The 25,119-nt window shown below is 41.1% G+C and overlaps 1 protein-coding gene across 3 annotated transcripts in view; it reads right to left on the reverse strand.

Annotated features, from left to right (window-relative positions):
- The window catches only part of LOC131934621 (uncharacterized protein ZK1073.1), an 89,273-nt gene that overhangs the window by 21,036 nt on the left and 43,118 nt on the right, over positions 1-25,119 (reverse strand). The gene's annotated exons all lie outside the window — the stretch shown is intronic.

Here is a 25,119-nt window from a genome sequence, read left to right on the forward strand (position 1 = left end):
ATGTAATATGTAAAAATAGTGTGAGGCACTGAGGTCTCACACTTGACAAATCCAAGAAGACAAAAGGTCTGTGTTAGGTTTTATTGTCACAAAAGGATTGTTAATATAATGTGTTGTCATGCTAAGGGCACACAATGCAGGATCTGATACACGGGGTTATATGTCATGTCAGTGTTTGTATACGGACTAGGTCAAGTGATATATGGTGTATGTCATGTCAGTGGTTGTGTTTGGACTAAGTCATGTGATATAAGGGGTATGTCATGTCAGTGGTTGTGTGTGGACTAGGTCATGTGATATATGGGGTCTGTCATGTCAGTGGTTGTGTGTGGACTAGGTCATGTGATATAAGGGGTATGTCATGTCAGTGGTTGTGTGCGGACTAGGTCATGTGATATATGGGGTCTGTCATGTCAGTGGTTGTGTGTGGACTAGGTCATGTGATATATGGGCAAGGTCATGTCAGTGGTTGTGTGTGGACTAGGTCATGTGATATATGGGCAAGGTCATGTCAGTGGTTGTGTGTGGACTAGGTCATGTGATATACGGGGTATGTCATGTCAGTGGTTGTGTGTGGAGTAGGTCATGTGATATATGGGGTCTGTCATGTCAGTGGTTGTGTGTGGACTAGGTCATGTGATATACGGGGTATGTCATGTCAGTGGTGGTGTGTGGACTAGGTCATGTGATATATGGGGTCTGTCATGTCAGTGGTTGTGTGTGGACTAGGTCATGTGATATACGGGGTATGTCATGTCAGTGGTTGTGTGTGGACTAGGTCATGTGATATACGGGGTATGTCATGTCAGTGGTTGTGTGTGGAGTAGGTCATGTGATATATGGGGTCTGTCATGTCAGTGGTTGTGTGTGGACTAGGTCATGTGATATACGGGGTATGTCATGTCAGTGGTTGTGTGTGGAGTAGGTCATGTGATATATGGGGTCTGTCATGTCAGTGGTTGTGTGTGGACTAGGTCATGTGATATATGGGGTCTGTCATGTCAGTGGTTGTGTGTGGACTAGGTCATGTGATATATGGGCAAGGTCATGTTATATATGTGGGACGGAGTGGTTTAGCGGTAGAGAGCTGGACTGCTAACCCGTAAGTCTCGAGTACGAATCCGGGTTCGAGTCAGTAGACCGTCCCTGAGTCCACCCAACTCGGATGGGTACCTAACTCACGTTAGGGAAAGTAAAGGCGGCTGGGCATAGTGCTGACCACACTATCTCTTCATATGCCGAGGTCACAGAAACAAGTGAACTCTACTTCACTTGCACCATAGAAAGGGAAACTTTACTTTTTTTTTATGTTATATATGGGGTATGTCATGTCAGTGGTTGTGTGTGGACTAGGTCATGTGATATATGGGCAAGGTCATATGATATATGGGGTAGAGGTTGATGCTAATGCTTGTGTATGGACAAGGTCATCCGTAGGTAGATTTTGAAACTGTAGGTTAAAGGTCGGATTTGAGCAGCATAACTTTCATAATTTAAACATACAGGTTAAAAACGTATGCAGCTTGCAGTATGTGCACATATTGTGCATGTACATGCAAATCATTGTGTACTATAAGTACAGAGTTGTGTACTATTTGCACGGCCATGTACTACCAGACTACGTGTACTCGGTTTAGTAGATGTGTACAGTTAAGTAGACATGTACATAGTTAAGTAGACGTGTACACAGTTAAGTAGACATGTACATAGTTAAGTAGACATGTACACAGTTAAGTAGACGTGTACACAGTTAGGTAGACGTGCACACAGTTAAGTAGACGTGCACACAGTTAAGTAGACGTGTACACAGTTGAGTACACAATGACACAGTTGAGTAGACATGTACAGTTAAGTAGATGTGTACACAGTTAAGTAGACTTGTACACAGTTAGGTAGACGTGTACACAGTTAAGTAGACGTGTACACAGTTTAGTACACGTATACACAGTTGAGTACACGGAGGAAGGCTGACAACTTAGCTGACAAGAAGTCAGGTAATGTTTACTGTCTGGGCACAGGGTAGGTAATTAAAGGGAGTTAAACCATTATCAGGGGAGAGAACAACTATCAGCGTTGACTCGGGTCAAATGGATGGAACTTGTTCAATGGGTTTTTTTTTGGTTGGAAGTTACAGCAAGTTTGGTACGTCTAGCACTCAGAAAAAAAATAAAAAAAAATAACTGAATGTGTTTTTAAAAGGTCATTTAAGTAAGTAAGTTAATAAAATTAACAAAATGTAATTGTAAATTAATTTTTAAAAAAAAACGTAAAGAAACTGACATAGGCCTAAATAATAAAATAATTTTTACTTTCTAAGAAGCCTTATTTTAGGCATATGCACCGTCTCAAAACACACACTACTCTCCCCCCCCCCCCCCCCCCCCCCGCTCAGACAACAATTAAGGACTAAACGTTATCTTCAGTGCGAACCCACCAGTTCGGTGAAAAACAAAATCGTAAACAAGGGGACATAAGCAACGCGTTACCCTATAGAAAAACAACAAGGGGAGGGAACTGAGTAAAAGGACAATTTTTGGAAGAAGAGGGAGCGAAAAGATTAGAGAATACTGTGTCAAATCAACACTAGTCTCGTGGTAATCTTCTAATCTTGTCTTATGCTAAATTTATCAAGTCTTAGAAAATCTTCTAATCTAGACTGTTGTGGTATCTTCAAATCGCGTTCTGTGGTAACGAAATGCAGTCGTAATAAGGTAAAATCTGTACCTCAGACAAAACTACACAAGTTGGCGGGATGAGAAAATCGTATAGATCTACTTTCAATGAGTTAACGATGAATGGAATTTTTGTGCGGTGAGCAGGGGGCGTAAAGGTGGACAAAGTTGTCAAGTATCTGGTCAATTTGATGCTATGATAAGCTTGTTATATTTTATGCAATGGGCTCAATTTGATGCAATGATTGGCTGCTCTATTTGATGCAATGATTAGCTGCTCAATTTGATGCAATGATTAGATGCTCAATTTGATGCAATGATTAGCTGCCCAATTTGATGCAATGATTAGCTGCTCACAGAAGCCTCTATAGACAAGCGTTCCGTCCAACATCGGCTACTGTACAAACCACAGAAGAAGCTGACAACTACAGCCTCTATTTGTTTGCTCTCAACCACTACCACCTCCACCCCTTATGATCCAAGCCTTCCATCAGCATATTCCCACCTCCCCCTCCCAAAGTTGATTTCATATCCGCCCTTCTATATCACCCCACACCCCCCGCCCATATACACAAAACATGTAATTGGGTAAATGAATTGATAGTAGACCTGAGGTATAAGAAATACCTGGAGTTAAAGGTCAGCTAATAACCGGCAATACCTGTACAACCCCCGACCTCCAGGCTCCAGGTCAAACAACACACATCTAGGTCACAGCAGGTAGACAAGCAAGAAACGTACAAGTAAACAGTCACGTGATGAAAACAAGACATAATAGTTCCCAGAATTCCTTGCCAATTCATCAGATTGTAATTAGCTCATGCTTGCAACTGTTTAACTATCCTTTAACAAGGTAACTTTTTAAAATTCGTTACTTTCCTCTAAACCTTGATTTCAGTACACGAAATGCAGAGGCTTTAAAATTTGAGATTGGAGGATTAAGATTAGGCTTTGGATCCAGTATCGTTAAACGTTTATCACTTTTCTAAGTTGCTTTCAGGTTGGGTTTGAACAGGAATGTACTGGAAACATAGTAAGTGCGCTACCTCTTGTGGGGATTATTAAAACATGTTATACTCGTATTTTCTCCGTCTATTCAGTTCATTGTCTCAAGTCGTAAACCAAAGCTACTTCTGACATCAGAACAGTCCTATAATTATTTATGATTTTTTTCTTCTTCTTTCTCACACTCGTATGATATTTGTAGAGTCAGCGTTAATTCCCCTTGAGATTAATTATCCGTCTGGCGAAATGGGACTCGGCTCAAGAAAAGTTAACTGCGTTGATTACCGCCCCTGCTTGTATTGTTGGCGCTGGGCGACACCTAAGTATGAACAGGAGCAGCTGTTTACTGACAGTGTTGTCATCAGAGAGACTATTGTTTTTTGTACAACTATGACCGTCATGAAAGTAAATACAATAATACAGATACTTTGATGGTAAACACATTAGGAAGTACATAATCACGTAGTGATTTCGAAATAAAACCTATTTTATATAGTTTGATGGAGGTATTGATGACCCTCACGAAAGTTAATAGAATATTACAGATACTTTGATGGTAAACACATTAGGAAGTAGATATTTATGTGATTTCGAAATAAATCCTGCTATTTTATATAGTTAGTTTGATGGAGGTATTGATGACTGTCACGAAAGTAAATACAATATTACAGATACTTTGATGGTAAACACATTAGGAAGTAGATATCCACGTAGTGATTTCGAAATAAAACCTGCTAATTTATATAGTTAGTTGGAGGTATTGATGAATTACTAACCCATGCATTCACCCCACAACAACATAGATTAATAATAATTGTATTTTCGTGAGCCTACCTTTACCGTATTAAACTTCTTGAAGAGAAATACAATAAAACATGTCTATCTCGAACCAATATAGACTCGGCAGAGAAATTACAGTTACCCAAATGCAATGAGAAAACAGCGAACGTTATCAAGATACAAGCTACATAACGGGTCATGCTCGTAATATGGAGGAACTCAAAGCTCAGTATTTGATTTTTTTTTTCGTGGTCCATTTTAAAGTATGACAACGTTAGATGGTGATTTTAATTATATACTTGAAAGTTGAAGAAAATCAGTTCAGTTTGTTCAATCATTGTGCAACACACAATACACAAGATTTTATTAGATCTATATTTAAGAGAACCCCCCCCCACCCTCCACACATAGTACACCACGGTAATATGGCCAGGCATGATACAGGGACATCCGTGAGCAGAGAAGTTTCCAGAAAGTCCATGACCGACTTTCTGCTGTTGTTGAGCACACGTTTTGTTGGCGTGTGTACAAACATGTGAAGATAACAGAGCTAAATACTTTGGGGGGGGGGGGAGTGTCTTAACAGAAAGAAAGGAAGGGGTAGAGATTTTCCTTCAAGACAAGAAGATTAAAAAAAAATGATATCATATTTGTGCAGGTTACAAAGGTATGCAGGTATTATTGAATGCCTAGCTCTGTAAGCCCAGCTATGTAAGCCCTGCTCTGTAAGCCCTGCTCTGTAAGCCCAGCTCTGAAAGCCCAGCTCCGAAAGCAAGCCCAGCTCTGAAAGCAAGCCCAGCTCTGAAAGCAAGCCCAGCTCTGAAAGCAAGCCCAGCTCTGTAAGCCCAGCTCTGAAAGCCCAGCTCTGAAAGCCCAGCGCTGTAAGCCCAGCGCTGTAAGCCCAGCTCTGAAAACCCAGCTCTGAAAGCCCAGCTCTGAAAGCCCAGCTCTGTAAGCCCAGCTCTGAAAGCCCAGCTCTGAAAGCCCAGCGCTGTAAGCCCAGCTCTGAAAGCCCAGCTCTGAAAGCCCAGCTCTTAAAGCCCAGCTCTGAAAGCCCAGCTCTGTAAGCCCAGCTCTGAAATCCCAGCTCTGAAATCCCAGCTCTGAATACTCAACGCTTAACACCGGGAAAACTGTGGTTTGGTAAAAAAAAAAGAACCAACCACAGACATTTGCATTTGAAAAAGTCTGCCCTTAATTTGATGAGACCTACGTCCCGCACAATAGAACAACCAGTCGCTGACCTACAGCAAAACTCTTAGTCCCCCGCCTAATCGATCTGTGTGCATGCCACTGTTGATTTATCTTCGATACGTCAGGTTAAAGCTACAAAGGGCAAATGTCCCCCCCCCCCACACCCATCCCAGTTCACCCCCACCCACCCCTCCCAGTTTATCCCCAACCTTCGTTAACATAGCATTCTTCTTCCAAATAACTTATCAAGTACAGAAAAGCCAAAAAGAATATTTAAAAAAAAATTCATAAAAAACGTTTTAATAACAAGCTTTTATGTAATGATGCACTAAAAAGTAGAAAATAAATTATAGACTACTATTTAAATAACTATAAAGAAAAGCGTGGGTCACTTTAGTATCTATTGGATACCTTTACTAATGTTAAGGAAGACACCCACGCTTTTCTTTATAGTTATTTAAATAGTAGTCTATAATTTATTTTCTACTTTTTAGTGCATCATTACATAAAAGCTTGTTATTAAAACGTTTTTTATGAATTTTTTTTCAGTACTTTACATGTTTTATCTACAATAGAGTTACATGACTAAAAACCATTGCGCGCCTACTGAATATCACGTTCAGTAGGCGCGCAATGGTTTTTGAACGCAGCCATTACGTGGTCGTGATGGCGCAGCTATTGATGACGCGTGTGGTGTGGTTGGCTAGACATGCCTACTAATTCGGTCCAAATTTTAATTAATTCATAAAAAATCAATTAGGCATCCAATTAAGTCAAATTTAGTTTCAGATTGCATTGTCTTCATGTCTTGACCCACGTGCCAACTGTGAATCGTGTCGGTCAAGTAGAACTGTCCGAATTTTCACTCCTGCGTTTCCGTCAAGACAGACTTACGACAGACAGAGGAAGTGAGTTAAATAAAAGCTTGTAAAAATTAAGTACAGTCTCTACTGTGTGAAGTTCGGATTTAAAAAAAAAAAAGATTAACTTAAACAAGGTACAAACGGGAAGTTTTGAGGGTGAAAATCGTGTCAGAAAGTTTTTAAAAAATAAAAAATAAATGTGTTCTGCTATTTTGGTTAATGTCGGGGACAGGCGAGGCCATTAGAATAGTCCAATTTCGGTAGTGAAAAACTACAAGAGCTCAAGGGCTATTTTTGGCTTTCGTTCTAATGGAGACAGAATTACATAACGGTATTTTTTTTTTACAGGAATTTTTTTTTAATACCATAAAATCCTTGTTTTCGCAAGCTTGGTGGTTGGAATGTCGACGTGACGTTAATTATGACCTCAGGGGGTTAATGACTATTAGTACAGTTCTGTTTTTTTTTAAAGCAACACAAAGAAGGAATAGTCCACAGGACCTTAACAAATAGGTTTTGTGGCCAATATCGGTAATTGTGTATCTTTGTGTGTCTAAAAACCACTGAAGTTGCCAGATCAAAATGTGGCCCAGACGTTTCTCTTTTTTTTTCTGAAGCCCAATTTGGCAAGTTAAACAATACACACAGATAAAAAAAAATCGGTGTAAAAACAACAAGGCTTTCAGAGATGGCACAACAAAAAAACCCACGCGTCAAATTGTGCTGGCCAATCTATCACAAACATCCGAATCCAACCGGAGTTATTTTCCCTTGCTCTTCTCACCACGACCTTTCACCGTCAGACGGCAGCACGGAATGGTTCTCACAATGTCCTTACAGCAGACACACTCGGGCAAAACTCTTTTTTATTCTTTAACACTACCAAAAATATATAAATAATTTTAAAAAAGCTGCTTCAAAAAATGTATCACGCGATTTATTAATTAAATAAACCGGGAGTGATCTCCCCTAAACTTTCTCGAATATTTTTATATAAAATAACAGGGGATGGGAACTCGGGTTATAGACATGATTTTTAATCCATTTTAAATACTTAAAGTTTTAAAATAGAATAAAATCTCGTAGACAAAAGAATTGCACACTAAATGAACGCTAAATAAAAACGTGCATAATAGTGCGCAATATTATTGGTACTTTAAAAATTTACATTAGTTTTTTGAGAAATCGGAAGTAGCGTAAATTACTACTTCCGTTCAACGGAAATGACTCAAAATTTAACAGAAGGTGGAGAATTAGATCTTTTACTTACATGTGAAATTTCGTTTATCTATCTAAAATAGTACTCAAGTTATAGACTTTTGAAAATTTCAAAGTAGGAAAAGTACCACTTCCGGTTATCGGAAATCGCTCAAAAGTTGATACAGATCTACGATTTTGATAAAATATTTATATATGAAATTTCATCAACCTAGCTGTAACGGTACTCAAGTTATCGTGTTTACACACACACAGACAGACAGACAGACAGACAGACAGACACACAGACATACGGACAAGATTGCAAAATTATGTTTTTTCCGTATCAGTGAGATGTAATTCGTCGAGATTTGTAAAAATCTCGATTTTTTTTGCACGATTACAATACTTTCTCTATACTTCGTATATACGAGAAAGTAAAAAAAAAAACCTTTGCAAACACTCCAAAGTGTAGGAGGGGAAGGCAGGGTGGGGTTCTTTACACTAAGCACTATATTCATAATTTATATTTAAATTATATCAACAAATTACACACACACACACTATATATATATATATATATATATATATATATATATATATATATATATATATATATATATATATATATATATATATATATATATATATATATATATGTGTGTGTGTGTGTATACATAAGATCATATACATATATATACATAAGAGCATTATATATATATATATATATATATATATATATATATATATATATATATATATATATATATATATATATATATATATATATATATATATATATATATATATATATATATATATATATATATATATATATATATATATGCTGGTTTGTGTTTGCTTTTAGCGAGGCTTATAATATAGTTAAAATCCTAAGGGCTAGCCTTAGAACCACTTCAAAATATGAAACTATATATAAATACAACACTCAAAAAAAATGTCAAAAGCATGCCTCAAGTCCCCGAGAAGCCCGTGTCACCTAAAGCATACCACATGTTCACCCTCTAATGTAGAAGCTCAGAACCTTCCGAGGAGTTCCTGACTATGCTAATGCAACAAGTGGCCAGCACGTGACGTCACCGGTTTTTGTGCAGCACCTCGTCACGTCCTGATTTATAGCCGGGATTAACCCCTTGCTCCGCCAGCCTACTCCCCCCACCCCCTGGTTCGTGTACTCGTCTCAGAGTAGCGTCCCCTCTGTGTCAGTGGACGGGAGTTGTCTCCCTGTTTCATTATCGATTCGAGCATTTTAATTGTGAAATGTATGATACAACAAGGTGGCATTGTGAAATACATAGATGTTTGACTTACACAATAGAAATATAATCGTGTGGCACTTGAGAAGTTACAACACTGTATGGCTCAACACGGTTATATATGCCTCACTCCCCCCCCCCCCACACACACACGTACCTTCCCTGCTCACAAGATCATTGCCCCACACCCCACACATAAACTTCCCTGCTCACAAAAGTAATCCCTCACACCCCACACAAATCCCTCACTCCCCACACCAATCCCTCACACCACACACCAATCCCTCACACCACACACCAATCCCTCACACCACACACCAATCCCTTACACCCCACACCAATCCCTCACTCTCCACACCAATCCCTTACACCCCACACCAATCCCTTACACCCCACACCAATCCCCCACACCCCACACCAATCCCCCACACCCCACACCAATCCCCCACACCCCACACCAATCCCCCACACCCCACACCAATCCCCCACACCCCACACCAATCCCCCACACCAATCCCTCACATCCCACACCAATCCCCCACACCCCACACCAATCCCCCACACCCCCACAACGTCGCCATCCCTGCTAACAAGATTACCAATTCTAGAGCTCCTAACGCCTGAGGCATGTGAAATTTAATCAGACTTTTGAACATTGTAATAAGGATTAACGACGATAGAACATTAGCCCACAAAAGAAGATCTTCTAAGTTCTATAAATGTTTGAATCAAGGAAAAAAGACCACTCTCACAGAACGAAGTTTGTTCTGTAAATTATTGAATGATTAAAGTACATATTTACCTGGGGGGTCAGCTAACAGGTCAGACTGACATTTAATTTAGATTTCAATCAACGGTAAATTTCGCATTGTTTAATGGAGACGTATGACATAACGGTTAATGGGGTTGTCAGTTGTTAATGTATTCCATTTTCATCGTGTCAGGATTTTATGACTTACATCGGGTAGAGGGTAGACAAAATAAAGACGTCGTCTAGACATGGGCTTGAAATGGGCTAGACAGGGGCAAGGTCTAGATATGGACAAGACAAGGGAGAGAAATGGTATGGACATATACTTAAAGGGCTAGGCATAGCAAAAGCAAGGGGGACTAGAAATGGACAAATGCTTGAAATGGGCTAAACATGGGCTAGACATGAACTAAACAAGGTCTAGAGATGGACTACACATGGTCTAGAAATATTTAATTAGCATCCAGTCCATTTTCTTTTGGACTTTCACGAATTTTTAATGAAAACAGATTGTATTAGAATTAAGTATTGTAGCTTCAACAGCTACTGGTCTCAGAGAACATTTGTATCAAAACAAACGTTAGTGTCGTTCAAAAATGCAAAGAACGTCGGCGTGAGATGTGTATGAGACGCTAGAGAGAGGCCGGCGTCTGACGAATAACATGGATTAGTTCTAGTCAGACGCCAGGCTGTTTGTCACGTTAGGGGAGGTCACAGGGGCGGCACGGACAGGGGCGTGGTGGGGTGCTGGGGAGCAGTGGCGACCTGTTACACCAGGGGCGAAGTGGGGTGGTTAGTGGCGACCTGCTACATTTCCAGGGGCGTGTTGGGGTGGGTTAGTGGCAAATTGTTACAGGGGCGTAAGGGGGTGGTTAGGGGCTACCTGACAGGGGTGTGGAGGGGTGAATTACAGTCGACCTGCTATATTTATAAGAAAAGGGGGTATTGAGGGGTGTTAGTGGTGGTTACATTTACAGGGGGTGTAAGTAGATGCTAATTACACCCTCCCCTCGAGCGTATGCTAATCGATGACGTCAGAATGATCATGTATTCTTCATCTGTCCATTTCCTGCTCTAGGCAACAGTGACGGAAACTTAATTTACAAAACACCCGATTACAAAAAGGGGCATTAAAAATGGACATTAAAAAAGGGGCATTAAAAATACCGTCTAAAACTGTTCAGTTTGCGATGCCGTGTAGGATTTCTCAAACTGAACATCTTTCCGCTTGACGCATTAGAAAAACTGGCTTGGCTTAAATGGATAGCTGTCTAGAGCTTTGTATGGCACCCAATCAATCCATCCATTGGCTGGAGTTACGGCGCATGCCGGAAGTGCAAGACTTAACTGCTCTAACACAACTGTATGCAACAACATAAAAAATGAAACGATGATACACGTACTTGAAACCATGTCCGCCATGTTTTAATTCCACTCGGTATTCAAGTTTTCCAATCAATAATCCATTCACTAGTCTCCAACTAACTACTTCAGTGTTCAACACACTTTTTTTTTTGGAGCACATAACATAATCCATAAGACACAGAGATAAAAAAAAATATAAAAGATTATTGTTGGTTTTGCCGATGTTTATATACTTGTGTCGTGGGATTCTGTCATGCACCACTTTCCAATTGAGTACTCACGATGCACGTGAGCAGTTCACATACATGCTCACCTGGCTTTAAGGATGATACTACGGTCTCAGATTCAAGGATAGGGACACCAAATCGGACATGAACCATTTTATTCAATGCGCATACCTCGGGTGCACTACTAAAGTATATCCCCATAGCTCTTTCAACACGTCTTATGTTGGAGATTAGCCATGCGTACGGCCTACTGGCTAGTCGAAGTGAACAAATTCATTGGTCAGGGTTAGGACTCACCAATTTTACCATAAACCATCATGGGACGGAGTGGTCTAGCGGTAGAGAGCTCGACTGCTAACCCGTAAGTCTCGAGTTCAAGTCAGTAGACCGCCCCTGAGTCCACCAAACTCTAAAGGCGGCTGGGCATAGTGATGACCACACTATCTCTTCATATGCCGAGGTCACAGAAACAAGTGAACTCTACTTCACTTGCCCTATAGACCGTTAGGTTTGAAAGGGAACTTGACTTTTTTACAGATCCATTTGTACTTAAAAAACATAGAATCTATATTTAAAAAAAATAAAAAAATAAAAATATATTTAAAAAAAAAAAAAAACAGCACATCTGGGCCACAGTAAAAAAAAAAAAACAGCTGACATAAAAAATTTAGAACATGCGTACAATTCACATTAGCACGAACGTCGCGGTGATAAGTAGTAGCGTGCTTCAGTCAGGACCGCGCTAATTAATGACTGAAACGTTAATTTTTTTTTCTAACGTCTCTCCAGAAATGTTTTTTTTTTTAAAGGTAGGGTTAGCCAGCTGTAGCAGTGATTAACGGGACACACCAGTTCCTTGCAAGGTTAAAAGATTTTAAAATTTCCGTCAAGGATATCAACAACGAGACAAACCTTTAACACTGCGTCACAAACTCTTTGACATCAATCTTATGAGCAGCAATCGTAAGGGATCAATACGCCGGGATCGTAGTTAATAACAGTATTTAATTGTGAAAGCAATTTTATCTTTAAAAAACTATACTTTCTTAAAATAATTGAAAAATAAAAATAGAATATTTTTTTTACAAGTTGAATAGAAAGTATGGCTGGAAGTCTGATCACAAACAAAACGTGTACACTAAAGCTACTGCAGTATTCGTGTATAATCTATTTATCAAGGTGGAGACTTCAAGGCTACAACTAACTTTACTTTAAAATATTCTCTTTGTTTTAGGTAGTTTACGGGGAGGTAACTCTCTCCTCCTGAATTATTTGTAAAGAAATTTCATTGTCTAGTTACAGATGAGAAATGTAAAGGAAATATCCTTGTTTACATAGAATGTTCCGTCTAGCAATATAGATATAAATTTTTTATTGACACGTATTTAAAAGCATACCCATAGTTTGGCATTAAACAGATTTTCACAACAGTAGGGATAATGGAAAAACAAAACCTTGATAAATTTAAAGACATCGATACAGATGAATATACATTTTTACTCGATCAAACCTCTTCGACGTAGTATAGGCACCCCCCCCCCCAACCCACCCTCTTCATTAAAGTATGTTCCCATTTCATCAAAGCAAATCGTCGATAACTGTTTAAAATCATCGATATACAATCTTAACTCAAATTCCTCAAATATATCCACGTCCCCAGCCCCTCAAACGCCACCCATAGAGCGACACAAACAAGTGTAAAGGCAGGCCATCGACCTCCCCACTCCCACACAGAACCCCCCTCCCACACACAAAAACCCCGTGTCTATGTCTGACCTCGGGCCATTTCGAAATGAAGGTGAGCACTTGAGTGTGTATGGCCGGAAGTGGAGTTGTACCGGGGGCACATACACTAGAGCGCTCTGAGCGCGCACACGTCTGTGAAACGTTCATTTGTGGGGGATGCAACACATTCTCTACCCCAGGACTACAATCTATGGGATTGTCATTACATTTGGGGATTTGGGGGGGGGAGGATAGGATGGGGTGGTGGAGAGAAACGAGGGGTAGCGGGGGGAGGGATTGGGAAATAAGGGAAGGGGAGGAAGGAGGGATAAAGAAAGAAGGGAGGAGGGTAGGAGGTAGAAGGAGGAACGAGGGGGGAGAGGGAGGAATGAGGGTGGAGGAAGGAGGGAAAAACGAGGGAGTGGAGGAACGAGAGAGGGGAAGGAGGAAGAGGGAGGAGCGCGGATGGAAAGGAGGTACAGGAAGGAAGGAGGGGGGAGGTACAGGGAGGAGCGAGGGGGGAAGGAGGTAGAGGGATGAACTAGTGAGGGGATGGAAGGAGGGCGGTGGCCACGAGGGGGTGAGTTCAATAATTGGTGTACATCAATCTCGACAGGCTACAAATCCAACATAAAATGCGTCTCTTTGTTTGGACCGGGAGTTAAAACACTCACCAAATATATCACGGATTAACGGCCCATACGCCAAATATATCACGGATTAACGGCCCCTACGCCAAATATATCACGGATTAACAACGGCCCCTACGCCAAATATATCACGGATTAACGGCCCCTACGCCAAATATATCACGGATTAACAACGGCCCCTACACCAAATATATCACGGATTAACGGCCCCTACACCAAATATATCACGGATTAACGGCCCCTACACCAAATATCACGGATTAACGGCCCCTACACCAAATATATCACGGATTAACGGTCCCTACACCAAATACATCACGGATTAACGGCCCTTACACCAAATACATCATGGATTAACGGCCCTTACACCAAATATATCACGGATTAACGGCCCTTACACCAAATATATCACGGATTAACAGGTGTCACACAGGTGCGAGCACCGGACAGGTGACAGCGCTACCGTGGCGCCAGAGTTTACGGTCTGGGAACAGATCGTCTGCTGGGGGGCTGTTCCGTACAGACAGCAGACGGAAGTGCTAATGTCTAGTCCAATCTTTCTGTCATCATAACACCATTTTCTCGTTAGCTCGGATCCGTCCTAAGGTAACTAAAGAACGGTTCAATGGGAACTCATGGTAGCTTTTGTAAGTAATAGTTGTGTTCAAATGCCAACTCAGGGTAGTTTGTGTAAGTAATAGCTGTGTTCAATGCGAACTCAGGGTAGCTTTTGTAAGTAATAGCTGGGTAATCATTCAAGTTTTAACATCAGGAATTATCATTGTTAGATTAAAATGATAACAGCGTTTTCTAATACTTGGAGTTATTTTTTTTTGTACCAATTTTTCCCCGACCTAGCAGTCTGTTTGACAAATGTAAAGTTAAAGGTTCTTCTATTTCTTACACTTCGGTGTATAAAGTGGCTGTGTGGTTAAGAAAACGCTCAGCCAATAAACTTTCACAAACAATTGAAGGGGTCTTGTCCAGATAAGCCCCGCCACCAATACAAAAAGTGCACACGCGAAAAGTTAAGCCCCGCCACTTTTTGCCAGTTTAAATTGTATGCACGCACACAACTTAGAGGGTTAGGGTTAAAGGTAACGAAATACAGACCTATTCATAGAAATTATTAATAACATTGCACAATTTCACCCTCTGCAATAAAATCTGAAAGTATTATTTTCATATCATCTTTTTTTTGTGGCGGGGGTTAACTTTGTTTTGGCGTGGCTTATCTTGACAAGATTCCGCTGAAGTGTGTACTTACGTACGTACTCGACATTCGCTTGACCACACTATTTGACATTTTAAAACAATACCCTCTATATAGGGTTTTTTAAAGTTCATTTTCAGTCATTTGTTTACCTTCTGAACCCCGAACCCAGATGGGGTAGAAAACTAAACCCCAAAACCCCGAGGGTGAACGAAAGCCCCCCCCCCTCCCGTACTAGCCTTAAGTCAACAGCTGGCGGGCAGAATGGCCGGCTAATAGCTTAAGCCTCTCCCAAAAGTCAACTACAATTAGTGGGAAGATAAGGACGTGTCGACCAATGGGAGTAGATGTCGCTAACGAGCAAGGTCGTGTTGACCAATAGAAGCAGCTGTATCAAGGGAGCATTGATTGTGAGGTTTTTTTTTTTTTTTGCTATCTCACAGCGTCTTGATTTCCTGAGGGTTCTCAAATTTTTCTCTCGTGGTACCCTTGGAATGCTGGCAATGGGCAATGGTGCTGTGAGAAACTCCACAGGATTTTATGGTTCTCCTGACATCAGGTTACACCGGTTCATGTAACATATTAAAGCGGTCCTTATAACAGATTACACCGGTCCTTACATCTAATTACACTGGTCCATGTAACAAATTACACCGGCCCTTACATCTAATTATACTGGTCCATGTAACAAATTACACCGGCCCTTACATCTAATTATACTGGTCCATGTAACAAATTACACTGGTCCTTACATCAATTACACTGGTGCATGTAACAGATTACACAGATCCTTGCATCTAATCACACCGGCCCATGTAACAGATTACACCGGTCCTTACATCTAATTACACTGGTCAAAGCAACAGATTACACCAGTCCTTAAATCTAATTACACCGTTGCATGTAACAGATTACACCAGTGCTGGACACAAATTACACCGGTGCATATAACAGATTACACTTGTCCTTACATCTAATTACACCGGTCCAGAACTTAGATTACACCGGTCCATGCAACAAATTACACAGGTCCTTACATCTAATTACACCTGTGCTGGACACAAAGTACACCGTTCCTTACCATGGTCCTTACACCAATTACACCGGCCCATGTAACAGATTACACCGGTCCATGTAACAGATTACACCGGTCCTTACATCTAATTACACCGGTCCATGTAACAGATTACACCGGTCCATTAACAGATTACACCGGTCCTTACATTTAATTACACCGGTCCATGTAACAGATTACACCGGTCCATGTAACAGATTACACCGGTCCTTACATCTAATTACACCGGTCCTTACATCTAATTACACCGGTCCATGTAACAGATTACACCAGTCCATGTAACCGATTACACCGAGTACGCAGCTGCCAAGTCCAAACCAGGTTAACAATTACAAATTTCAGAAAATGATACCACTACACTCATCAGAAGACAGGATCGTATTGTGATTAAGGTCTTGGCAGTAATTAGCCTTGAACGTCGGGTTTCATCCGATGCATCAAAGAAAATTGCATGACGGAAAAAAAATACCTAGGACAATTTTTTAGATAATTTTTGACGGTTTGAAAAAAAGCGTTGAGCAATTTTTTTTTTTACCAATACGCAATCATTATTTTGAAAATAATTTTCAACAAAATAGGAATCCAACATTTTCTTCGATACGATTGAATAAAGGATGAATATTGTCAAACTTATGGCAGGCCACATTGCCAAATCTGTCAAAATGTGAGTAGACAGTAGCTGATTCAATGACATGCGCCTCCGACATTATGGCCGGGAACAACAGAGGGAGGGGAAGTAAATCCACTTTGTCTGGCCTAAGCGAGTTAATGTTGATGCACTTTGTTTTAGATGGACACAGCTGGGGGAAGGGGTTTAACTAATTAGTCGTAATGACTGATAAATTAGTTAATGATTGTTTGATAAACAAGACGGGGAAATTGGTCGAGGGTATTTAGATATTCATGAAGAGGTTGATATCAGTCAATGAATGGATTTTTAAAAAAAAATGTTGTGAAGTTCGCGAATGTGGGGAACTTTAAAATCTAAAAGACTGTATTAACGGGACAAATGTCACCGACACAAACACGAGACCCGACACAAACATGGGGACAAAAGTACCCCGGCACAAACGTATACAGAACACACGTCGATAAAGAACACGAACTGATCGTACACTAGCGGGTACGGAGTTAATTTATCTTGAATCCTGAGGTCAAGGCCGTAGCTCTGACGGGTACCTGTCTAGGGTCAGGGTCAAGTTAAGACGGGGGGGACGGGGGGGTGTGTGTTGACCATACTGTTTATTTATATGCCGAGATAAGAGAAGTAGATTAACTCTACCTTATCCGCTCCATAGGTTGAAAAACAACTTCAGTTACTATGGTAACACAACACTTGTCTCCAAAAAAAGCTTAATTTTAATATTCTTTAGTAACAATTGGAGGTTGCAGTACACTAAAGGTTGGACTCTGTTTTTTTACACATGACACTGCTACCCAACCAACAGCAGATGCGGGAGCCTATTTGTCGGGAGCCTATTTGTCAGGAGCCTATTTGTCAGGAGCCTATTTGTCGGGAGCCTATATGACGGAGTCCGTATGTCGCTGACCCTTTTGACGGGGTCGATTTGACGGGGCTCTTATGTCGGAGCCTATTTGTCGGGGCCGATTTGAGGGAACCGTTTTGTCATTGGCCGTTTTGACGCCGCACGATATTATACAACACACAACGTCAGTCAGAAGTGCTACGGAATGAGCAATCAAACTTCAGATGTCAATTCTACAATAGGTACAGCACCATCCCTCAGAAGTCCCCCCCCCCCCCCCAAACGCGACGTTCCTCAACATCAAAAGCACTTCTACACCGTTATCATCAAGCCTTCATCAAAAGCCACCGATAAAACTCAACTTGACTTCCGACACGCAACGCGATACCATTTTTCCAAAAAAAAAAAACCACACAAGCAGACGATTGCCGGCCGACAGCCTAATCAAACTGTTTCAAAGAAGAAATGCATCATGGGAACACAAGTGTCGTCTGCGACACAATGGGACCGGGACTTCCGTTACACTTCCTTTTCGTGTCAGAAACGTTGCTAGGGATATCGACGTTTCCTTTATCGCATCGCCGGTATCGATACCGTATTAAGGCGATACCCGTCCATGAGGGGGAAGTTGCCGTGTCAGCAGTTTTGTATATATGTAAATGTATATGACGGCTGTAGCGCTTCGAGTAGCGCGGGCGAAGTGTGAGCAGGTGGAGTGTTAAGGGGGTGGGGGGGTCGATACCGGATTTTAAGTAATCGGATCAATGTGTGTTGATCATGTCTCGTAGCTCACCTTATCGATCCTGGCATGGGCGGGCATAAGACGGGCTTGACATGGGGGGGGGAGGTCTATGGGCTGTTAGGGGCGGGGTCTATGGGCTGTTTGGGGGGGGGGTCTAAGGGCTGTTGGGGGGGGGGGGGTCTATGGTCGGGCATAAGACGGGCTTGACACAACCACACGAGGGGGGGGGGGGTCTATTGGCTTTGGGGAGTGGGAGCTGTAGGGGACTCTTTGGGCTGTAGAGGTTCTATAGGCTACTGGTGGTGGCTCTATGAGCTGTTGGGGGGGGGGGTGTCTCTGGTCGTGCGTAAGAAGGGCTTGACACAACCACGCAAAAGGGGGGGGGGGGGTCTATGGGCTGCTTGGGGGGTTGGGATGGAGGAGAATCTTTGGGCTGTTTACTGCTGTAGGGGAAAGAACTATCAGAAAAGTATACGTTGAGTCAGCTGAGATGTTTCAGGGTAAAACTTCACACAGCAATCTCTAGCCGGGATCTACGCGTTCTTACTGATGGATTGAGTTGTTTATGTATTGGGATGTTCATGGATTGATTTGTTTATGGATTAAGCCAGACAATGTACAATTGGGCACTACACGTTCTATGGGCTGTGATGAATGTCTTCACGAAAACAACAACACACTAAAACACTAGCACGTTCTGTGGAAGTGGTAAGTTATTTCAATGCTGTGAAAGCATCCGTCTTCTATGCTAAGATGGGACATGCTTAGTTAAACCATCAGCTGAATGTAAAACAAGTTATTCTGGTCTTAAGGCGTATTTTTGGTTCAGTAATGAAGATTTTCACTGTAAGGAATGGCGGTACTTTGATGAATGTTTATTAAAGGTTCATGTGCGGTTAAGTTGGTTGTGGGTGTTGGTTCTGTTGTCAGTTGTTCATGGAGAGATTGCGAGTAGGTAGTGACATATGGACCTACAAGTACATGGACCTATTAGCATATGGACCTATCGGTGTATGGACCTATCAGCACATGGACCTATAAACACATGGACATTTTAACACATGGACCTATCAGCTCATGTACCAATGAAATCCACAAAAAGCTTAAGAGTAGCAGGTCCCGACATAACATAGTAAACATAAACCCTAAACAAACCCTCAACAAAATTCCAATCATTAGATAACATAGTAAACATAAACCCTAAACAAACCCTCAACAAAGCTCCAATCATTAGATAACATAGTAAACATAAAACCCTAAACAAACCCTCAACAAAACTCCAATCATGACATAACATAGTAAACATAAACCCTAAACAAACCCTCAACAAAATTCCAATCATGACATAACATAGTAAACATAAACCCTAAACAAACCCCCAACAAAGCTCCAATCTAAAACGGATCAATATTTGAATCCCATTCAGCTTCAAGTTTTGTATAGTTCCAAAGCTTAACTTATTTTAAAAATAACAACATAAAAACATTGAGCGATCACGAAGAGTGTTATATTATTATTTCAGAATACTTCCACTCACGAATGCAGCATTCACTCCATGAAAATATTCACTTTTTTAGAAGTCCGTTGTGTGATTTCATATTCACCCCACACATATACGTATTTATAGCTACTTTTAAAAACATTTCAAACACGAAACGAAAATGTTCTGTAATTTTTGGACCATGATACATTTAACATTTGTGTCAGATATTGGACAAGGAAACTCGTGACCAGCGTCGTTCTTTTACAAACACAAGGCAAATGTCATAATTAACTGACACAAAGACGAGTGTGATAATTAACTGACACAAAGACGAGTGTGATAATTAACTGACACAAAGACGAGTGTGATAATTAACTGACACAAAGACGAGTGTGATAATTAATTGGCAAATTGCCTTTAAGTCTTCAAGTTAAGCAGATAGGCATGAAATAAAGCTGGAATGAAAGCCTTACTCCAGAATGCAGTAGTTTTTTTTTTATAGACGAGTGTGGTCATACTAGATACCTCGCTCTAAGCAAGGACTGATCAAAATCAGAAGTACCTTAAAGTAAAAACATCAAATATTGCAGTACTCGGTCCGGATTTGTGTTAAGTGTATGCAAAACGCCCCAGTGTCCACCCAGCTCTGATGGGTTCGATTCGCGTTAGGGAAAATAAAGTCGGCTGGCCATAGTGCTAACCACTCCATCCTTTCATATGCCGGGGTAAAGAAATATTTGAACAGTTATAATTGCCCTATTAGTCTCTCGGTCTGAAAAAGTTACTTTACTATTGCACATCAATAACTTAAAATAGTTTTCATGTCGATTTTTTTTTAAAGAAAAAGAAACCAACTTTAAGAGTAAGGTTTTTACTTTCTGCTGAAAGTATGGCGCTATGAGAATAACAAAAGCGACAGTTCGTGAGTTACGTGTGGTCCTGCATGACCTCCCCTGATTAAAACTAAAACATGACAGGGACCACCTCGTGGAGAACGTATTGCCCTCAGATAAATTGTTTAATGGGAAGGTGGGGGGGGGGGGGGGGGGTGAGAGAGTTGTTGAGGACAATTAACCTTTTAATCACAGATCGCCTTTAAGTGTTTTTGTCTTCAAGTTAAAGCAGATAAGCATGAAATAAAGCATGGAATGTAAGCCTTACTCCAGAACGCAGTGGGGTTTTTTTTTTACTTGATTTAAAACACGTCTTTACTGGATCACGCGACTACCCATATAGATCAAGGTCACGTTAAAATCACGTCAACGCATAGTAGCACTACTAATAGTAGCACAACTAATAGTAGCACCACTAACAGTAGCACCACTAACAGTAGCACCACTAACAGTAGCACCACTAACAGTAGCACCACTAACAGTAGCACCACTAACAGTAGCACCACTAACAGTAGCACCACTAACAGTAGCACGACTAACAGTAGCACGACTAACAGTAGCACTACTAACAGTAGCACTACTAACAGTAGCACTACTAACAGAAGCACTACTAACAGAAGCACTACTAACAGTAGCACTACTAACAGAAGCACTACTAACAGTAGCACTACTAACAGTAGCACTACTAACAGTAGCACTACTAACAGTAGCACTACTAACAGTAGCACTACTAACAGTAGCACTACTAACAGTAGCACTACTAACAGTAGCACTACTAACAGTAGCACTACTAACAGTAGCACTACTAACAGTAGCACTACTAATAGTAGCACTACTAACAGTAGCACTACTAACAGTAGCACTACTAACAGTAGCACTACTAACAGTAGCACTACTAACAGTAGCACTACTAACAGTAGCACTACTAACAGTAGCACTACTAACAGTAGCACTACTAACAGTAGCACTACTAACAGTAGCACTACTAACAGTAGCACTACTAACAGTAGCACTACTAAAAGTAGCACTACTAACAGTAGCACTACTAACAGTAGCACTACTAACAGTAGCACTACTAACAGTAGCACTACTAACAGTAGCACTACTAACAGTAGCACTACTAACAGTAGCACTACTAACAGTAGCACTACTAACAGTAGCACTACTAACAGTAGCACTACTAACAGTAGCACTACTAACAGTAGCACTACTAACAGTAGCACTACTAACAGTAGCACTACTAACAGTAGCACTACTAACAGTAGCACTACTAACAGTAGCACTACTAACAGTAGCACTACTAACAGTAGCACTACTAACAGTAGCACTACTAACAGTAGCACTACTAACAGTAGCACTACTAACCAGATATCACGATCACCTGATTTTATTTTCTATACAATCAGTGAGTACTAAAACGTGCCCAGTTAAGCCGAGGAAACTCTAGTCCAACAAGTACACACTTGTACATTACAAGATAGTCTACTCAACGTGAACTGCCATCACTAAAAAAAAAGATCTCCAGTAAAGACAAAAAAAAAACACGTTTTAATCTTAGTTTTGCAAATCATAGTGTAGAATTACAGATAAAAATGTATTTTATGTTTATGTCTGAGGGTCTAGAGCTGATAAAAGATCATTCAACTTTTATACGGTAGCAATAACAGATACTAATAAAGCAGGATGAAAGCTGTAATTCCCGATAGCTACAATTGAGTGGCTTAACGTGGATTAATGTAGGGATTAGCTGGGGTTATCGCTGATCCCTCTGTGTCATGTTTGGTGTGTGGGGGAAGGTGAGTAGGAAATGGCTAGATTTGATTTTAGTCGGCTCGTTATATGGTACTCACGTCGGGGTTGGGTGGTAGCCAGGGTGAGAGGGTTGGGTTCGGCTGGTGTGGGAGGGTTGGGTTGTGGGTGGTGTGAGGGAGTTGTGTGGTGAGTGGTGTGAGGGGTTGTGTGGTGTTTGGTGTGAGGGGGTGGTGTGGTGGGTAGTGTGAGGGGGTTGTGGTGGGTGGTGTGAGGGGGGTTAGTGGTGGGTGGTGTGAGGGGGTTGTGGTGGGTGGTGTGAGGGGGTTGTGTGGCGGGTGGTGTGAGGGGGTTGTGGTGGGTGGTGTGAGGGGGTTGTGTGGTGGGTGGTGTGAGAGGGTTGGGTTTGACTGATGTGGGAGGGTTGAGTTGTGGGTGGTGTGAGGGGGTTGTGGTGGGTGGTGTGAGGGGGTTGTGTGGTGGGTGGTGTGAGGGGGTTGTGGTGGGTGGTGTGAGGGGGTTGTGGTGGGTGGTGTGAGGGGGTTGTGTGGTGGGTGGTGTGAGAGGGTTGGGTTTGACTGATGTGGGAGGGTTGAGTTGTGGGTGGTGTGAGGGGTTGTGTGGTGGGTGGTGTGAGGGGGTTGTGTGGTGGGCGGTGTGAGAGGGTTGTGTGGTGGGTGGGTGTGAGAAGGTTGTGTGGTGTTTGGTGTGATGGGGTTGTGTGGTGGGTGGTGTGAGAATGTAAACACACCTAGCCACAGTTTCTTACAGGTATGTCAGACCTAACAGTGTGAGTCACCTGCTGATGTTTGGTTCCGAGAAGAATCTGTTTACACTAACTGATGCAAATACCAAAGATCTTGGTGGGGGTGATGGGGGGGGGGAAGGAAGTGTGACGGCTAAACAAAAGACTGGCACTAGGAGAAAGACTTGAATACTTGAATAATATAACTTTTGCCAAACCACAGCCATAAAAAAGTGTATGATATGATGTAGCGTTTAACAATGGATGTCTTTAGACTTGAGACTCGACATGCGTGATTTAATGACAAGAATCTAGAAACCAACGTCCGAGAATCAATGTCAGATCTAAAATCATTAAGATCAGGTCTAGAATCAAGGTCATGTCTAGAATCAATGTAGTGTCTAGTACTTCTATCATTATTGAGATGTTAAAGCTTCACTCACTTTCTGAATCGTGCCGTGACATCGGTGGGCACAAGTGGGACAAGTTCTATCGAAGACAACATACTATTCGCCCACTTGGTTCGCCAGTCGGAAGAACGCGTTATGTGATTAGAGATGGTTCGATATCCAATCAATGAGAGTGGTTGGGGTGTTAGTAGCGCCGCTGGACCAGATTAAGAGTCAGCGGAGTCATTAGTGGTGGGCACGTCAGCCAGTAGGTGCTGCACTTGACCAGACTGGGAGTCAGTGGAGTCATTGGAAGATGCCATAGCATGGGTTTTCACTTTAGCTTCAGATATAGATGGGTTTAGCAGCGCTAAATTGAGACTGAAAGAGATGCTGTTTTAGGGCTTCTGGTTTATAGAGTATTCAAACAAGTTCGCCCGTCATTTGTATTTACCTAAAATAAAACATGGACTACTAAAACGCAGATCACCAATACTAAAAAATTGACCACCAACGATTGGACCATAAAAAATTGCCCACTAAAACGTGGACTACCAATACGAAAACAACTAAAACGTAAAACGTAAACCATAAAAAAGGTCAACTAAAGCGTTGATCATTAAAAATGGACCATCAAAACGTGGACCATAAAAAATGGACCACCAACAAGTGGACCATAAAAAAATAGACCACCAACAAGTGGACCACTAAAACGTGGACCATAAAAAATGGACCATTAAAACGTGGACCATAAAAAATGGACCATCAAAAATTGGACCATAAAAAAATGGACCACTAAAACGTGGACACCCAATTCGACAACGACTATAGAACTTGTAAGTTTATCGTTCTTTCTCGCGTTAATTCGTGTCTGGTTAGCCAGGGAGAGATAAAAGTTTTCGAACTAAACCAATTGTTGTGAACGGGGTTTCCCATTGATAACAAAAAACATGGCGGCTATTTGTTAGTAGGTCCCGCTTCAAGATTTCAAAATCATCAAACGTTCCAGAAACGCAACAACTGTAAAAACTTTCAACGCTGTTTTGTTCATATGGATGGGAACAAACACATGTGTATGCATTTTTTAATATAAAAGTTTTGTGGCGGTAAGTATATTGATTTTATTTCTTTTGTTGATAGTTTGTCCAAGGCTAGGGGACATTACTCTGACTCAGTCTTTGCTACGAGACTTAAGATTCCCAGACCTGATCTACATTGCTTTAATCTAGTTCTAAGAGTATAAGTTCATGAATTAGAATATATTAGATCTAGATCTAGTATTTTAGTGATCTAGATAAAATATTAAAAATATTAAGAAAAGGATGACGGTAAAAACTAAAACAACAGGAAAATGAGGATGACTTCCAGTCTCACTCAGCCTACGATTAATTATTGAATTAATATTAATCGAATCTAGATTCTAGATCTAGATATTAGATCTAGATATCTAGAACTTAGACAACAATGTTAATGTTAATAGACCTAGATCTAGCTAGATTACTGAACTAGACTCTAGTACTGATTACTCAGTGATTAGGCCTACTGTTTACTGTTTAATATTTTAGAAGTAGGCCTATTAATAATAATATTATATAGAATCTATTAGTTATTAGAAGTAGCTTGTAGATAGATGGCTA

The sequence above is a fragment of the Physella acuta genome, unplaced genomic scaffold (assembly GCF_028476545.2).
Source record: "Physella acuta isolate Inbredline_101_S28 unplaced genomic scaffold, ASM2847654v3 ptg000114l, whole genome shotgun sequence".
Lineage (NCBI taxonomy): Eukaryota > Metazoa > Mollusca > Gastropoda > Physidae > Physella > Physella acuta.